This window comes from Rattus norvegicus, chromosome 15 (assembly GCF_021556685.1).
Source record: "Rattus norvegicus strain SHRSP/BbbUtx chromosome 15, alternate assembly SHRSP_T2T, whole genome shotgun sequence".
NCBI lineage: Eukaryota > Metazoa > Chordata > Mammalia > Rodentia > Muridae > Rattus > Rattus norvegicus.
In genome coordinates, this window is record NC_141548.1 from 57,650,809 (window position 1) to 57,669,581 (window position 18,773).

The following is an 18,773-nucleotide window of genomic DNA, read 5'->3' on the forward strand; positions in this document are numbered from 1 at the left end:
TTTCAGGAGAAAATATGAGTGTGTGTGTATATATATATATATATATATACACACACACATACATGTATATCATATACATATATAGTCTTAAATACATATATATATACATTAAATACATATATAGTCATATACATATATAGTCTTAAATAGTTTTTATTAATTTGTTATGAGATTTATGCTAAATAAATACATAACAATTACTTGAGATACAAAGGAAAACTGCTGAAGATGTCCGGAGTGACGTAACGCAGAACAGGACAGTGCCTGTACCAACCCGTTGTAGCACAGCCTTCCGCTTCCCTCTGGAGGTAACTGCTAAATGCTATTTTGTTTGGATGGGGAGAGCTTATACTCCGGAAACCCCAAAGCAGTTTATTCTACCTGTGCCTGTCCCCAGACAGTGCGCTGCTTACCTTGGCTTGTGTTTGCGCTTCCCAGGAGCAGGATTCTGTACAGTGTCTGGTGCGGTTTTCGCTCATGCCTTTGTGGCCCCGAAGCCATCTATGAATACAAAGACGTAGATGCATGATCACACAGGTGTCTGTTTTCTCTTGCCGGCCTTTTAGAGTGACTTACCTCCAGGTCTTTTCCGTTGCTGGATGTACAGTACTCCTGTGAACATCCTGACAGCATGAGACTGCAGTGTTTGCGGTGGGCTGGAGTAGTGGATGGTGGGAGAGACCCTCGCAGCTTTGCTGGATGGTGATTGCCGTGGATTGCCCCGTCTGGCCGCTCTCCAGCAATCCATTGAACAGCCCCACTGATGGCTGCTTTTGCCAGCATTTGTCAGCGTAGAACATGTAGATATTAGACGTTAAGTGCTTTCAAATGGATGCACACAAACTACTTGTGTTCTTCTGTGAAACTCCTTTCCTTATTTCTTACAGATTATCTGCTTTGAACCATATTTGAAACTACCTTCTCGCTCTCCTTTTTCTTGCCGAATACTGTGTTTGTGAGATTATCAGAAGTTTGCTCATTTTCATAGCTGTATACTACATTGTAGGAATGCATCATATTTTTTTGATTTTTGTTGTTTTCTCGATAAGACATTTAGGTTGTTTCTTGTGTGTTCATTTTTGCTAGATATTGCTGTTTTAAAGGGGTTGTGCCTATTTTTATCTACTAGGGGTGTGTGTGTGTGTGTGTGTGTGTGCGTGTGCGTGTGCGCGTGCACGCACGTGTGCACGCGTACCACTGGGCACATGTGGAGATCAGAAAACAGTTGGTGAAAGTCAGCTCTCTCTCCTTCTACCACATGGGTCCCTGGCATCAAACCCAGGTAAGTCATCAGCCTCAGTGGGCACCGCCTCCACCCAACCACCATCTCACCTCCTGGGTTTGGTTACCTGGGTTTGGTTACTTGAGTCAGTTTTTCACTAGGTGGTCTAAAATCCCAGTAGTCCTCAGCTTCCTGCGTTCCGTGATTACAGGCCTGCACCATATGCTCAGCCTTAAGTTTTTATTTCTTGAAATGATTTATCTATTCTTCTTGCTGCCTGTTTCTTTTGTTGATCTGATAAAATGTGTAGAGTTTATAATGTTGAGGCACCCTAGCGGTGTTGCTGTGAATCCAGCCCAGTCGTGACCTTTGTGTGTGAGGATTAGGGACTGGGATCTAATGCTTTGGGGAGCATGTGGAGGTCAGAGGGCAGCATACAGGAATCAGTTCCCCCTTTGACCTTTATGTGAGTTCTGGGGATCTAAGTCAGGTCATGAGGCAAGTGTCTATCCACGGAGCCAGTCTTGCCTGGCCCCAAGTTGTTTCGTTTTGTTTTTTAAGGGATTTTGACACTGTTCATAAAAGGAAAATAGCGTATGGTTTTTCTTAAACTCTGCTTTTTTGATTTTTTTTTTCAAGTTTTACTAGCTTCTTAAAATAAGTTTTAGGTGAAAACAAGTTTTTATACGTGTATAAAATCCCTGGGAGGTTTTTAAAATAGTGTCATTTTCCTTTGACAGTTTAACAGGGCCGGGCATGTAGCCTCCTGACTGAAGGTCCTGTGTTTATAATCATCTGTATTTTGCTTTCCATAGGAATATTTCCCCTGGTATTTATGTTTGCCTCTCAAATGCTTCGGGAAATCCACCTCTCTTTCTTTACTAGTCTCTAAATTTTAAATTGCCACATAGAATTATACCTGCCCGTGTGGTACCAGATGATGCTTCAGTACCGGTTAGGTGCACACTGAGGAATGTTGAAATCAGGGTGCGCACACACACCTCTCTCCTCAAACATCTATCATTTCCTTTTGGCCCAGATACTGCAAGTCCCTCCTTCTGGCTTTCAGAACATACACAGTATGTCTCGGTCACACTCCTTGTCCTCCCAGCCTCTTCTACTAACTGCTGCTTTGTTTGTTCTTTTCTAGTGGATTAAGGTTTGAAAATTTAACCCATTAGGCTCCAAGTTTTCTTTCTTAGGATCTGTTTAAGAGCTATAGATTCTTTTTAAGTCATTAAATAAAATAATATATAAGTCCAAAATTTAAATTTTTTAAGTTTTAAATTTGTATATTTGTAAATGGTTTTACCCACAAATATCTAGAAATATAAAGTGTATTTTTCTCAATATGTCTCTCATCTTGTTAATGAATTAAACATTAACCGTATTTTTTTTTTTTTTGAGACATGTAGTCCTGGCTGGCCTGGAACTTGCTATGTAGATCAAATAGACCTTAAAGTCTCACAGACCTACCTGCCTCTGCCTCCCTAAAGCTGGGATTTAAAGGCGAGATCTACCACTGAGCTGCAAACTTGATTTGTGAAGTATTTCTTCTATTTTTTTAGAGATTTCGTTTATTTTATGTATATGCATGTTTTGCCTATTTATTCGTACATATGTGCTGGTGCCCAGGGAAGGCTAGACTCCTCCCAGAACTGAAGTTACAAGCAGTCATGAGTTGCCACACAAGTGCTGGGAACTGAACCCAGGTCCTCTGCAAATGCTTTTAACTACTGTACCATCTCTCTAGCCCTCAAACTTATTTTAACTCATTCTTTGAGGTTTGCTTAACTTTATGGTTTAGCCCAGGAGGCCTTTATGCAGATGTTTTCCAAGTGCTTACAAAGTGCGTTCTTTAGGTTTTGAGGTTGAGATTTCTCTGTGTGCATTAACTCAAGCTTTAAGCTCTCTTAAATCTTACATTACGATTAATATGGCCTTAACAGTAATGGAACCAGTTTAACACATTGCTTCCCTGCTTCCTACATTTCATAGGTCCAGCGCCTGCAAGTTCAGGGCTTTTATGGTACATTGAGCCTGTTGGGTCTTGTCTCTCCCTAGAGATGCCCCATACGGGGTCTGTTTTGTCTCTGCAAAGCATATAACCTTTCCAGATTAATATTGTCCATACGCCCCACTTCCTGAGTTTACCAGTTCCTTGCCCTTGAATGCGGTTTGTCTCCAGTTATGCTGTGCAAGGGAAGTTGACAGCAGTGGCAGCTTAAGCTCCTTCCCTGGTGAGATGAGAGCGCTGTGTGACGTCCACCTGCTCCCTTCCTTTTCCAGCTCCGTGGTGATTACCCACTTCCAAATCCTTTATCATTGGAGATTCAGGATTCTGTTTTGTTTTTTGCTTTTTTACCTATTGTGTTTTACCCCCTTTCTAGCTTGGGTGTTCTGTGTCTGCTGATGGTCTTTTAATCCATACCGTTTGTATTATCAACTTTAGGAATCTGAAATCATCCTAAGGCCAACTTTCAAAGAAAAACAAAACCAAGTCCTTACGTTTTAACACTAATTGCTACCAGTCCTACCCCTCACAGTGTATGCCAACTGTCGTCCTGTAATTTTAAATTTGTGTTTAGCAATTTCACAAATCTGACGTTACCTACGAAACATGGATTTTTCCTTTATACAATGATTTGTCGACTGTACCTTCTGATTCATATCTAACTGGGTTTGCTTACTTTTCTTAATGAGATGCTTCAGATGTTTCCACGGCAACAAATGGCAGGAAGATTTCATTTTGTGCCTCTGTTTCACTCCAGCTCTTGAAATATTCAGCCACCCCACCACGACCCCTGTGGCTTTGCAAGTTACCCTCATTAGCCAGTCTCTCTGAATCAGCAGAATGCTTTTGAAATGTCTCCTAGGAAAACTGATCAGAAATCTAATATTTAGTACACAGGGCTTTGAGGTTTTGTTTGTTTTTACCTGAGAAGACCACTCTAGTCTCTGGAGCATTTGTAGGTTACTGGCAGAACTGCTGCACGGTGAAAGGCTGAAGTAACTCAAACTTTCCATGTGCACTTGGGTGGAGGCTGTCCTCAGGACAGAATCGCTGTAAAGCTAAGGAGGCTACCCCTGCTACATAAGGAACGTTGTTTGACACTTTCTTACAAGCATGAGTATGTCAGTGTGTCTAGGTCGTGTCAACGTCTCTGCCTCTGTCTGTGTCTCCCCGGGATCCCGCCATCACATCTCTGAGTTCATTCCTTCCTTTCATAATTTAATTAACATATCTTTTTGAAAACCATCGAGTCCAGCTAGCACCATCCTTGTGTGCAGAGGTGTGGGCTCACCCACTGGAGAACGTGGTTCCTATCAGTGACCTGGCTCTCCCTCAGCAGCCATCACTGTCAGTAGCTCCTCAGCCAGGGGCAGGGCCTCAGCTACATCCTGACTAGAGACTCTGTCCCGTGACCTGTCCTTATATCCTTTCTGCCCCCTCTACCATAGTGTTGGTTGATATGTAGTGGGGATTCAGATGCCCCACTCATGGCTGAGGGCTCGCATTGCTTTTTACTGTGAACAGTCAGGTATAGAAGTTCCTCTGACCAAGGTTGGAGCCGCACCAGTCTATGGATAGAAACATTTAGAAGGCAGTGTGGTAAAGCAACCATGTAGAAAAAAACAACAGTAATAACAGACACCAGTAGGTTCTTCCTGTCCTGTTACTTCCCTAGAAAGGGTTTTGACCAGGTCTACAGTAGCAGGTCTGAGTTCCTTCCTGAAGCAGGCCTCAGAGCCAGTCAGGAGAGCTGCTGGTTATCCCCCCACACACACTTGCAGCTACTCCTACATCTTCCCTGACAGGTGCTACCGTAGTGAGGGAGGGTCCAGCACTGAATTAAGGGCACTGGTGTCCCTCTCCCAGCAGCCTGCCTGGCCCTTTTCAGCACTGTGAAAGCAGGGACTTTCCCGGCAGTTCAAGATTGATTCCCTGTGTCCTGTAGAGTTTCCGCAGCAGCAGGCTATCGCTGTGGGGCTATCGTGGGTAGCTAAGAGCAGTGACAGGGGCCTGTGCTGCTTTGGGTGCCCCTGGGACCTGTCTGACTGTAACTCTCGGGGAGGAAATTCCTGCCTGGCACTGAAATGTTCATTTAGTAACTTCTGAGAATAGCAGTTACTACTGTAGGGAACTTCTGTTCAAACTCCCCCTTTGAAAATGATTATATTTTAGATCAGGTTACCAACTAGTGGGGTTTCATATGGCTTCTACGAAAATGAGAATATTGAGATTTAAGCAGGAATGGGGGTGGGGAAGGGGTTAGCTTTCGTTTAGTATTTTATTCATATTACCACTTTTTTTTTTTTTAGCAAACGTTTACCATATTTTTTTCCTTGATGACAGAGATCCCATTCTTTTAAATCTTATTTTTCTGTCCGTCATCCTGTGAAGTCCAGGTAAATGGAGTCCCACTACTCGTGTTTTCTGTAGTTTCAAGTCAGATGCTCCATGGTAAGCAGGCCTCTGCTAACTCACTGATTGATGTGAGGAAGCCGCTCACCCAGCACTGTCAGCGTGGTGCAGCAAAGCCCACAATTGGATTAACTTTTACCATGGTGTCTAGTTACCTTATGCTATAAATATTCCGCTGTTTGTTCTGATCACTATAGACTTAGCCATTTCTGTCATGAGCCGCCTTCTCATCCTAGACTAACAAGAAACAAATGCCTAGGCACGTTTCTTACCACAGACCTACCTAAAGTTCCGACCACTACAGTTCCGTCCACTACAGTTCCGTCCGCTACAGTTCCGTCCGCTACAGTTCCGTCCGCTACTGTAGGCACTCGAGTTTGAAAGAAGATTTTAGCATTTCAATAATTGACTGGAAATATCTTCGGACTCTAAGGCTAAGCAAACTTGAGTGCATTCATAGACTCTTGGCTTTTACTTTCTTTAACCTGCTCATACTCTCCTCTCTCTTACTGTATTTTACTCTGTATACGTAGTTTAAATTAGCGAAGTATGATCTCATTATGGCCTTTTCACATGTAGATGTCTTTCTACCTTGGGCGTTTCTGTTTTAAACGTAAAGTTCTGTGGCAGTGTAGTTCTTACACTTAACGTTTTCTGCATCTTAAAAATAGCTGTAATGAGGGTATAAAATTCCTGTGTATTCAGAGTAATAAAATCATGTCATAAAAATTATGAAATATTACATAAATAAAATCATTAGGTAGCCTGGGTTATACCTTGTAGAAGGATATGGAAGCCGTTCTACTAGGACATGGCATGTTGGCGCCATCTACTGTCCTGTAGGCATATTTCTTTTTAGTGTACATCGGGATTTTTTTTTTTCTTCTGAAGCCTTATTCTAACCAAAGCTGGCTCCTTGCCGTGGGGATTTTCATTTAGTTTCTGTTGTGTGAAATCTGGGTGTTTGGCTGCTCTACCGACAATGTCTGTTCCAAGTTGGCCAGTGTTTGGCAGTCTGGCCTCAGAGTCGGCAAAGGAACGTTCTTGATAGCTTTATAACTAACTGATCATGCTACCTTTTCACATAGGGTTCTTGGTTTAAAACACCCTAATTGATCATTGTGACAAAGACTCCTGGATTAAAACGAGCTCGGCGATGTTATTTTGAGTTTCTTGAGTTATTTTGGCAATGCTACCTTTTCCCACTTCTCACATTAGTCATTTCTGGGTCCTTCCATATACTTTGGTTTAGAAAATAATCTCAAGTTCTCAGGCTAAGTAAACCTCAGTATGTTAATGTACGATTTGTGTGAAATTTTGTTAGCCTGTTCTGGCCTTTATAAAACTTCAAGCTTTGCTACATTTTGTTTCTTGTGTTTCTTAACACATTTCGTAATTTTATTCTATATGAACACATTATGAGTGTGTTAGTGAGTAGCCTAACCTGGGTGTACAGGTCTGCTCAGTGTGGAGTGCACAGGCATTTGGGAGAAGCTGTGTCTAAAGTTGTTATTTTATTGGTTCGGAATTTAATTTTTTTTTTTTTTTAAGATTTATTTTATGTGAGTACACTGTTGCTGTTCTCAGATACACCACAAGAGGGCATCAGACCCCATTACAGATGGTTGTGAGCTACCTTGTGGTTGCTGGGAATTGAATTCAGGACCTCTGGAAGAGCAGTCAGTGCTCTTAACCACTGAGCCATCTCTCCAGCCCCCAGAATTTAATTTCTCAATATAGAGGATATATAAAAATATTTTCATACGTTATACTAAGTAAGAGCATAGGTTTTATGAACCCCTGAGTTTCTTGATTTCATTTACCATTAGGGCGTGTGGAGTATTAGGCTGTGGGAGTCTGTTTGTTCTCCCCCTCTCTCATGGCTTCCAGACAAGCAGTTCAGGCTTGTGTGGCCATGGGCCTTGACCCACTGACCCACTGAGTCGGCTCCTCTCCCAAGTTGAGACAGTGGCTTTCCCAGGTTTTCGGTTTGGGGTCATGAGCCTTCACTTCTCTGGGCCTTGGGTTTCTCAAGGGGAACTGGAAAGGCGAACAGCAATAATTCTTGCTGTGAGTGACGGTCGTCATCAATATTCGCATCCATTCTCACATCATCTGTTTCTTATGATCATTACGAAGTACAAATAACATGTACTAAAGTATTTAGCCCGGTGTCTGGCACTTCACATTTTGTGGCTTTTGTGGTTTTTGATTGGGTGTCAGGGCTGACCACAAACTTGCTACATAGTGGATGGAGACCTTGAACCCCTGATCCTCCTACCTCCACCTCCCATGTCCTGGGATTAAAGGCTTGTACCACTGTGCACAGACTGTGTGACACTTCTCTAGGCACTCCATAAATGTTAGCTGCTGTAACTGACTGTCAGCATTTACATTTGTAGCAGTTCTTTATATCAAAATGAATTCAACATTTCAGTAAATATGTATCCTAATTGTAGTCACCAATCTGTCTCCTACAGCGAGACCTAGAATGTTTGTCCTAAGGTATGTGTGTACCTTAAGATTATAAACGTGCAGAATGTTTACTGTCTGGTTTTTGCACATCCCTTAGGGCGTGGTTTGGCAGAGTAGAGAATCCCCGTTGGGTATCCATCTGGGCTCTGTCTCATGGTGAACTGCTGGCCTCTGAAGCCCAGCTCTGTGAGCTGTTTTAAGGAGAAAATCTACTAATATCTTATGAAACCTTGATTCCAGGCACTTAGACTAACAGTAGAACTAGTCTGTCTTTTAATTGCATACTTTAAATGTACTAACATGATTCTGTGATTTTTGCTTTATTCATTGATCGTATTGGCATGGGATTTTAAGCCCCATTTATGTTCGAGTGACTGCCAGAGTTTGATAAGGCTATGAAGAAATTTTACGTTGGCAAGAAGTGTGATGAAGATACAGGATTAAACAGGATTTAAACAGCACAGGGTTGTTCTTCTCAGTTTGGACAGCCATAGTTATACACATATGTGACCAGAGTGTCTAGAGAGGGTCCAGGGATGCATGCTTCTTATACTGGTGCGGGCCCCCCTCCCCCCAGCACACACAGCACATTCTTCGTAGTATAACCTATAGGGCCTTCTAGGAAGATATAGACAATATAAACCTACTCATGGATTATTAGACATCTGTTATCCGCAGGCCTCATAGACCATGGGTGTGAATGTTTCCAGTCTGCACTGTGAGGGCAAGACCCTAAGAGTGTGAGGGTAAAAGATGGGCCCCCAGGGTGGTCCCTGAGCAGAGGAGATGCCTATGCCTGGCTGGATGATGGATGGATGGATGGACGGACGGATGGATGGACAAATAAATGAATAAGAGAAGATCACAGACTTACTGATTAGCTGAGCTTGTCCGTGTAGTTATAAGTAGACCATTGTCTCTTTTGCCTCTTGGGCTTTACTTCCTAAGAACGTCTCTCCTCTTGCCCTCCTTCATCTCTTGTGCTATGTGTCTAAGTCATTTCTACTCCAGTAAGTAACCCCTCTCCCATATTCCCAATAACAACCCTCAGTGAGACTCATCGGCTCTCTAGCTTTGATTTTAGTGGTTTCCATACTTTGTCTGTCACAGGCTCCCTATCCCGTGTGGATGCGTGTACATACGTGTGTGAGTTCGTGTGTCATGTGTGTGTCTGTCTTTGTGTATGTGTTTGTATGTGTGATGTGTGTATGTATGTCTGTTCATGTGTTTCTGTATATATGTCTCTGTGAATGTGTGTGTCTGTGTATGTGGTGTGTGTGTGTGTCTGTGTATGTGGTGTGTGTGTGTGTCTGTGTATGTGTTTGTGTGTGTCTGTGTCTGTGTGATGTGTGTGTGTGTGTCTCTGTGGTGTGTGTGTATCTCTGTGTGTGTCTGTGTCTGTCTCTGTGGTGTGTGTGTATCTGTGTGTGTCTCTGTGGTGTGTGTGTATCTGTGTGTGTCTGTGTCTGTCTCTGTGGTGTGTGTGTATCTGTGTGTGTCTGTGTCTGTCTCTATGGTGTGTGTGTATCTGTGTGTGTGTCTGTGTGTCTGTCTCTGTGATATGTGTGTGTGTGTGTGTGTTCATTGCTTCTCCAGTCATCTGGCCTCGTTCCTGTTCCTTTGATGCCCTTGCCTTGCATCCTTGACTCTTCCTTCCTGCGAGTCTCCTCCCTTGATGGCCTTGTTTTCCCTGCTTCTCCTATCTCTGGGCCTCTAAATCTTTTCGTTATATAAAGAACTGGTATGTGCTTAAAATGCCAGAAAAAAGATCAGTCACTCATCAGGCTCCCAGGTTTCAAGCCTGGCTCAAAAATTATTACTTTGTGCCTTCGAATTTTACTGTACTAGTCTTCCTGTGCCTTTGTTTTTCTGCCCACAAAATATGAAATAAATACCATGTGTATTAGGTACTTTGATAATGTTTAAAACAAGGCCAGTAGCGTTACTGTGCTGTGTCCTTTTTCTATAGAAAACATCTGAAATGGCAGTAAAACCTGCTTGGCAACCTCTCGTGTGCTGGAGCCACTCAGCTGCTTAAGCTGTGTAGGAACGGTTCATGGTTTAGGTTCTGTCCCAACCTTTTCAATGTCTATTTTATCATTTACGTATACACTTTTATCTTTAAATTAAATAGGACTGATACTCTTGCTTCTCTGTGGTATCCTTTTTCTCTTCAAAACATCCGACTTCCAAGTTCCACATGAGGCACAGGGATGCAGGCGAAACAGTCTCCCAGTCACGTCCCCTGTAGAGCGTTTGTACAGTACAGTACGGGAGATGTTGGGAAGAGTAAGGACTCTACAGGAGAGCCGGTTTTCCTGGGAGCCGGTTTTCCTGGGAGTGCCGTCTGGAACTACAGGAGCTTCTGGCAGGGAGACTTAGCGAGCCTCGGTTCCCAAAAGGTTCCCTTCAGCAGCAAACCTCAGCAGTGATCCCAACATGAGCCGAATTCTGACTAAAAAACCAGGCGTAGTTATATGTTTACCACCCAGAGACGCGCAGAAGTCATTGTTCCACATGAGGGGTTGTCTTGTATTTTTAAGAATAAAACAGTAGATTTTTATATTTTGCAGTGATGTTATTTTTATGCTTCATCTGGGAAAATACATAGAATGATCTTAACTTTTTTACGTTGATCAGTCAGTGATGATTAATTTCTTAGTAATTTTTAGGAAATTTAGGAAAATATAAAAACATTAACTTTTATACTAGCTTTAATTATTAAATATCAAATGACTGTATGTTCCCATTGGCTGTATTTTTAAATTAAGGATTATCTCTGTGTAGATGTCTATTTGTTTTTTCATGTGTTTTTCTTTAGTGGGGCTCACTATAGCCTAGGCTGGCCTGGAACTTGTGGTCCCTTCCAAGTGTTTGGTGCTATAGGTGTGCGGTACCCACCAAAGGCAATTATTCACAATAATCGATATGTCTACTCATGTAGCTGTGGACACTATTTTGTAATAAATATGGAGCAAGGAGATGGCACAGAGCTTGCTACACAGACACTAGAACCTGAGTTGAGCTTCCCAGCACCCACCTGCTGGGGGAGGCAGGTGAGGGAGGCCTTGGTATTGGAGGAAGGTACGTGAGCTCCTGTCTCAAAAACTAAGGCGGAGAGTGTGGGAAAACAGGAAGTGTAGATGTCTGTTCTGCCCACGACATACAGGGAGAGTGTACCTGCTCACACCGCACCACACATACTGTGCTCACACATATACCGTGCACACACATACCACACACACAATTAAAATATAAACGTAAAAATAGAGCATATGATCCTTACTTTTGCGTATTGACAATCTTAGATAAAAATCAACAAAAGAAAGTCAGCTTTAGCAGTTACCTACATATATTACAAGTTTATACTTTGCTGACAGTAGAACTAGCACTTCTGTTTTCAGAGCCAGCTCTGATGCTTTTGTCCTTGGGTCTTAGAAAGAAGTTGCCCCGTGGCTTTCCAGTTTGCCTAGAGCCTCTGTAGTTGTAGCGGGAAGCTGGGTAGACATTAATGCCTCATTTCCTGTCACACCCACCAGTGAGCACATTGTGGTCGAGTTTTAAAAACTCTAAATCCCTTTTGCCCTCAAGTTTTGTTAGAATATTAATTTTCAGTGACTGTATGATCTATGTTCTGGTGGCAGTAGTCCTCATCTGCTAATTTGGGACACTGGGTCCTTTTCCTTCCCCCCTGCATTCTTTCCTCTTCGTCCTCCCCTCTCTCCTCTCCCCCCTCCCCCTTCCCTTCCCCTCCCTCTTCCTTCTCAATCTTCCCTCCCTCCCCTCCTTTCCTCCTCCCTCTTCCCCTCTTCCTTCCCACCCTCCTTTCCTCCTTACCTTCCCTTCTTCCTCCTTCCCTGTTAGATTTTCTCCTTCCCAAGTCTTCCTTCCATTTTACAATCCTTTGGCTGTTGTTCACTGCTAGTTTTCCTCTCACCATACAAACGTGTTTCAAAGCCTTCGTAAACTCCCACTGAACTCTCCTAGGCCTTGGGTTGGGTAGATAATGGTGGACAGGTCATAACGGTTGTTAACTTCAGAAAACTGTATGACAATCTCCTGTGCCCCTTAACCCCTTGAAATGGGCCAAATGCCACTACCGTGTATCATAACAGTTTTTTATTCTATCTGTAGTAGTGTATGATCATAAATAAATTAGGTCGCTTCCCCTTTAAGTAGAAACTGCCTGGAGGGTCAGATGGAACTTGAGAACTTTCATCTGAAGCACTTGTTGGTCCCCCGGGAGTGTCAGTTGGACCTGGTGGGGGGAGTGGGGCAGAGGGAGGCTTGGAGGACGGCCACCATTGTGTCTACACATGAAACCTGTGCTGTGATCTAGAGGTCAGAGCGCTGTGAGTACCAGCTGCGGCTCTCGTGAGGGGTGACGGGCTCTCCCCCACACACTGATTTTTACCTAGAAAGGCAGTTGGCTTCTGCCGCTTTGGAAGTTGCCATTAAGTCCAGTTCAGCCATTTTGGTTTCTTTTTCTTAGTTAGGAAATCTCTCTCTCTCTTCTTTAAAGGTTTATTTATTTTTTTATACTGTCACTGTGTTCAGACACACCAGAAGAGGGCATCAGATCCCATTACAGATGGTTGTGAGCCACCATGTGGTTGCTGGGATTTGAACTCAGGACCTCTGGAAGAGCAGTCCGTGCTCTTAACTGCTGAGCCATTGCTCCAGCCCTATAGTGCTACTTTAAAGACACTTGGAGGACTGGGTGTCGACTGGGATAAGAGGAGTCTTTTGCTTCAGTTGACAGATAAATTATATGAGATTCTTTTCTAAAGCCTAGTGTGGTGGTACAAGGCCGTGAGCGAGTCCAACAGCTTGGAGGCGGGGGCGGGGGTAGGGAGTTGTGGACAGCTTGTTCTACAGAGTCCCCAGCCATTGAGTGCTGTGCAGCGAGACCCTCCGTCCCTCCTTTTTTGTTAAAGATAGGGCCTCTCACCGTGGTCTGGCTCTCCTTGCTATGTAGACCAGGCTGGCCTCCGATTTACAGAGATCCCCTTCCTTCTGCATCCTTTGACCTTGGCTGAAAGTGTGTGTCAACACACCTAGAGGGAAAGCCTGTCTTTAAAAAACATAAGGGAAAAAAACTGAGTAGAATAACATGGTTAGCTCTCAACTTTGACACCAGATCTGAAACCATTTTGAATTAGCATTGTAAATGATTTTAGCATTTGTTTTTCTTTTATTGGTACTTTTTGAGAATCTCACGAACAAGTACAGTATTTATATAAGAGGTTTATACTGAGCCTTTTTGGGGGGGGGGTCAGAAAATGTTAGCTTAACATTCATATTTGGAAAATGGTATTAGCCACTCTTACTAAGAATGCTAAGGAATAGGTGCTCCAGCATGCTTGTGGAGTTTTTTGGAAATGTTCAAGCCTTTTGAGAATACTATTTGGAGGCAGCTGACTTTATTAATAACTTACGAATTATATACATTAACAGGCGACCTTCTGTGTGTGTGGCTTCTTTGGATTCTACCTGCAGGCCCAAACTTTTTTCTTGTCACTATCCCCTAAAGAGTGTACAATTATTCACATATCATTTTCGGTGTTTTATGTGTTCAATACAATCTAGAGTTGGATTAAAGTATGCAGAAGGTTATACACACAGTATGTGTGTGTGGGTTAGGATTGCATATTAAGGCGCTAGAGGTCCCTGTGATTTTTGGTCTCTGCTAGAGAGTTGGGGTATCTAGAACCAGTCCCCTGAATATAGCAAGGCTGGTAATAAACAGTGCACTGTGTCAGTCACTTAAATGGGTTTATGTTGACAGGCGTACATACCTAACACTCCAAAGTAGTTTGTCTTAATCCTTCAGATTAGGAATTCATCAGGATAGGCATGGCGACTGCCATCTCAGCCAGAAGGAAGTTGAAGCAGGAGGATCAGGAAAGATCATCTTCAGCTGATAAGGACTTGAGGCCAACCTGGACTGTATGAGGCATTGTCTTAAAAACCATAGCAACAGAAAAGGATCGGCTTGAGTAGAAGATACATAGTAACATGTTATCGATACATATTACATTATGTCTGAAGTTGCCAATGGCAAAATTGCTGCTTAGTGCATAGAGACAGATGAAAAGGCTGCTTGGTTAAATATCATTAATTTATATTTTAGTTGTCACTTTTAATAGACAGCTGGGATTTAAGACTTATGAAAAACTGGCCACTTTTTATTGTTTACTTATTAGGGGCGTGTGTGGGGGGCATAGCTCACATGTGGAGGTCAGAGGGTAGCTTAAGGGAGTCAAGGCTCTCTTCCCACCATGTTGCTTTGGGGAATTCATAAACTGGGGACTCTGGTTATGAGGGTTGGGGGCAAGTGCCCTTACCCACGGAGCCCTCTCTCTGTGATACTAGAACAACAGTTATAACTCCTAGAGCTTAGGTTCACAAATCTCTCCACTGAGTGAATGATTAATTGAAAATAATTTCAGACACATAGCCCTGTGAGTGGCAGGAAACCCATTCTAACTAGCTTTTGCGATTTTCTGTTTTACAATGTGATGCCCCTCATCATTGACACTGAAAGCTGATATTGTACAAGTCATTTTACAAATGTCTTCTCATCTGGACCATTCATAACTCATGAGGGAGAGAAGGCAAATATTTTTATCTTTATTTTGAAATGAAGAAATACAAATCAAGAAACTTACTTATGGAGGCTACTTAGACAAGTTCCTAGTTCTTATTACAACATGTGAACATTTTGTGCTTTGTACTATATATAAAGCATGTTCAATAAATATTTACTGAGTGAATTAGAATAAACTTTTTGAAGTAATGTATTTATTAAAGATTTAATGAGAATTTATTTAATGGGACATTTGACATATGCAAGAGCTTTTGAAAGTCTGTGTATGCCAGTTGTCTGTGTGCATTTATAGCATATATAATCCATGTCATTTTACATCAGTACGTCCAAGGTGTGTGGTGTAGCAGTTGACATACACACGCCTAAGTCTTAAAGGGAAAACTTTTCTTCTTTGTACACTTTATGTCTCAGAGTACGACTGAGTAAATGTGCTTCCAGAAGAATGTGTTTCTTGTTGGAGAGATGGAGAAGCTCAAGAGAAGCTGTGTTTTATTTGTTTTGTTTTTGGCCCTGTTTTTTCATCAAGAGAGTTGGAAGGCTGAGTCAGACACTTGGATGGTAATGGAGTTTCAAATACGATGCTTGATTGTGGGAGCAAGTCGACCTGCTCATGGCTGACTGTAGGAAGTTCTTCGCTTTTATACATTGCTGTGTTTACTTGTGGAGTCCACAATAATTATTGTAACCAGAGTTCTCCTATAGTCATTTACTAGGTAATCCGGTCATTTTACTTTAAAGAAAGGGAGTTCCAGCAGAAGTCATTTACATAATCAGGATCCCGGATAAAACTTTGTCCTGTGCTTTTTTTTTTTTTTTTAACTTTTGAAGGCACTCTCCCTGTAGCTGCAGGCTTTGGGGTGTAAATGCAAACTCTTCACAAAGTCATACAGTTACATATGTAACATTTGAAAATGATTTGGAATGGTGTACAGAGACGACAAAAAGTGCATGGCTCAAACAGTTTCCTACCTCTGATTCAGTGTGGATTAAACTGTGTGCACTTGCTCTGCAGTCAACAATGACTGAGTCTCTCCCGGCTCCCTGCTAAGCGGCAGTTGGGAGGATAACTGTGGCTCCTCACGGTTTGATTCTTAAGACCTGGTGCTTAGATGTTTTCGTGTGTGCATGGGTGAAAGGTCACTTCCTCCCCGAGGCCAACACGCAGACTGTTAAAGGGAGCCAGGAAAGGGTTGGCCCAGAGGCGTGGGAGCTCTGGATCGAACCGAGCCACATTCACGAGGTCTGATGTTGCATCTGCCTCGTGAGTTTCTGTAACCGGGCAGCCCATGTTCTCACAAGATCAGGCTAACCCTCATCAAAGGAGACTTTGTTTTTCTAAAGGCTACGGTTTCTGAAAAAACCATTACTGCAACAAGTACTCTGAAGACGCCATAGGCTCTGCCTTTGTGTTCACTATTTTAGAACCAGCTCTTTTGTGGAAGTTTGATATCAAGAAATAGATTCTTTGGAGAGTTTGAGCTAATTGCAATCTAACTATGAAATACTAAAGATCATGTAGGAATTCTCCCTCACAGGGTAAAATTGGCACTGTTGGTGGGTGGCGGAGTCGTTGTGTTGTGTCAGGTGGTAGCTGTTGTAATGGTCAGAGAGGATGAGACCCCAAGTTTATTCTACATTCTACACGAGCAGTCCTGCTCAGGTCTAAAGAGAAACTTTAGTTTTGCCCTCCAAATGATTTTACTAAATAAGATATTAATAAAAACCAATTGAATGCATGTTAGTGAACCTCTCCACTAATATTTAATGTTTTAGAATAAATATGTTATCTCGATTACTGCTTTAGTATATTCGATACATAGTTAGCATTTTAGTACATTTAGCTAGCTCAGAGGTTGTAGTTCTGAATGTGTTCCACAAGGTGGCAGGGTTGTATGTTTGTAGGTTTCCTTTGGTTCGGTGCAGAGCAAGCTCTTGGTTATGCAAAAATCTAAGTTTTCCTGTGTGGTTAAATGTTAACTGATTTATGTGCCGGATCTTTACATTCCAACTTCTACGAAGGAACGATGGAGTGCTCTCCAAGCCTCGCCATGCTTTCCTGTTGTCTTAAACAGTAGAATGCAGCATAGTTGTGACCAGGGAACCCTCTAGGTAGTGGTGACTGCGTAGACTAAAATGGAGCAGTGAGGTGTGGGTGTTTAAACGCCGCCTGGCACCACCTTGCCTGTGTTTCTTTGAATCTGTGATTGTTTTCCTGCTAATGATGAAGTGAGTAATGCCAAGTGCTAGTCTCCAGTGTGGTGGAACATGGCTGCTTTCTGCAAATTTAAATAGCACAGTGACAGGCCAACCCTGCCTTCCCTCAAGGGGTTTGTAACATCGGTTATTTGAGGGGACGAAGGCACCATGACGTCTCGAGATTTATTTATCCCAGGCCACAGTAGGAAGGCGGCGCACCACAGAAGCATCTGTAGCTGTAAGGTCCAGTCTGAAGCCCGGTGAGGGACCTTTCTGCAGTCCTGAGCCTCTAGTCTGTAGACCGTTTGTGTGGAGGGGAGGACACTGAGTGCAGGGATGTAGCTTGTACTGACTCTGCTTGTCCAGCCATCAGCCGTTCAAAGCAGTTTGTGGTTCTGGTGACACAGCACTGGGTAAGTCAGTCATCGGTCTCCTGCACCAGGGCACCAGTGGTCACCAGATCTTTGCTCTTACGGGCTTCCAGGTCTGCGGTGGTCTCTGTGATGACCCACGCTGGCTCTGACGTGGACTTTACACATGGCTATAGACGTTATCCAGCCATAGTTTCCCTCTGTGCTGTACTGGCTGCACTGCCCCCTCCTTGGGTGACAGGGAGTTTTCATACCAGATTCTATAGAGAAGCCTCCACCCATTATGCATGAGCTGTGTTTTGCCTGACCATGGACCAGGGACACTGGACTGTGGACACTTGAACCTCTCTTCCCAGCTCTCCCTAATAGCAGGACTTTTAACCTTGTAGTGGTGGGCAGATATGTAGATATGGTGGCCAGGTGCTTAAAATATATGGGTAGCTTTATCGTAGCTGTAAAATGTAAACATTTTCCTTTTGGCCAGGTATTGTGTGCTTTTGAGTAATTGACTCACTGCCTTACTAGATTATATAATATAATATTATCCTATAACTTTGCCTTAGACCAACTTTAGTCCTAGCCTAAAATCTTGGGGCCTTAGGGCAGAACTCTGTGTCTGCCCTTTACACTCTGAGTCTAACTCAGACCGGGAGCATAGCTGTGTTCAGAACATGGTATCCGAAGATGGAGCTCATCTGAGAGAGAGGGGAATCTGAGCGTCTACTTCTCACATTGCTGATTGTTATTATAAGGACTCAGTGAGTTAGCCTACACCCCCGGTGGTTTTGTTGTCGTAAGACCCACTTACCTCTTGTGTTTAAAGGGATTTGAGTGAATTGCTGTTGCAGGTCTGATAAAGAAGTTGAGCTGGGGGGTTGGGGATTTACCTCAGTGGTAGAGCACTTGCCTACCAAGCGCAAGGCCCTGGGTTCGGTCCCCAGCTCCGAGAAATAGAAAAGAAAAAAAAAAAAAAGAAGTTGAGCTGGGTGCAGCTCAGTACAGATAGAGTTCCAGGCTTCAAAGCTGGAGGGTTGCCCTGTAGGTGCCTACAGTCAGTCACTCCGGGGCTTGCAGCAAACCAGGGTGCAGGGATACATAGGTCTCCCCTGCATCCCCTGGAGAGCCTGGGCTGCATTGATCTAGAGAGACCTTGCTGTGTAAGGCTGCGTCAGGGTGGGGGCGGGGCTTGCCAGGCGTGGCTAAGAAGAAGAATGTTAAGTAAAATCTATTATCATTTGGAGGCAGGTCAGGAGCAGGAAACTTAAGCAAAAGCCAGTGTTGTGGTTGTATCCTTCAATGTGTAGAAATCTTTTAATTTCACGCATGCTCTGAGCAAACTGGACTGATTTCTGTGCTAATTGAATTCTCTTCAGAAAGCTCTTGCCTCTTCTTGTATCTAGAAGGATGTTCTCTGTGGTTTTGTGTAAGAGAATCAGAGTTTCAAGTCATACATTGAAGTCATTTTATCAGTTT

The 18,773-nt window shown here is 43.1% G+C and overlaps 1 protein-coding gene and 1 long non-coding RNA gene across 5 annotated transcripts in view; one reads left to right on the forward strand and one right to left on the reverse strand.

The window, feature by feature from the left end:
• Window positions 1-14,089, reverse strand: part of LOC120097112 (uncharacterized) — a 30,701-nt gene extending 16,612 nt beyond the window's left edge. The window contains exons 1-4 of the long non-coding RNA XR_015638973.1: window positions 13,922-14,089; window positions 13,075-13,197; window positions 11,961-12,112; window positions 414-501 (exon numbers count right to left, since the gene is read on the reverse strand). This is a non-coding gene — a long non-coding RNA (uncharacterized LOC120097112). The remainder of the gene's footprint in view (window positions 1-413; window positions 502-11,960; window positions 12,113-13,074; window positions 13,198-13,921) is intronic.
• The window catches only part of Tsc22d1 (TSC22 domain family, member 1), a 101,128-nt gene that overhangs the window by 58,342 nt on the left and 24,013 nt on the right, over window positions 1-18,773 (forward strand).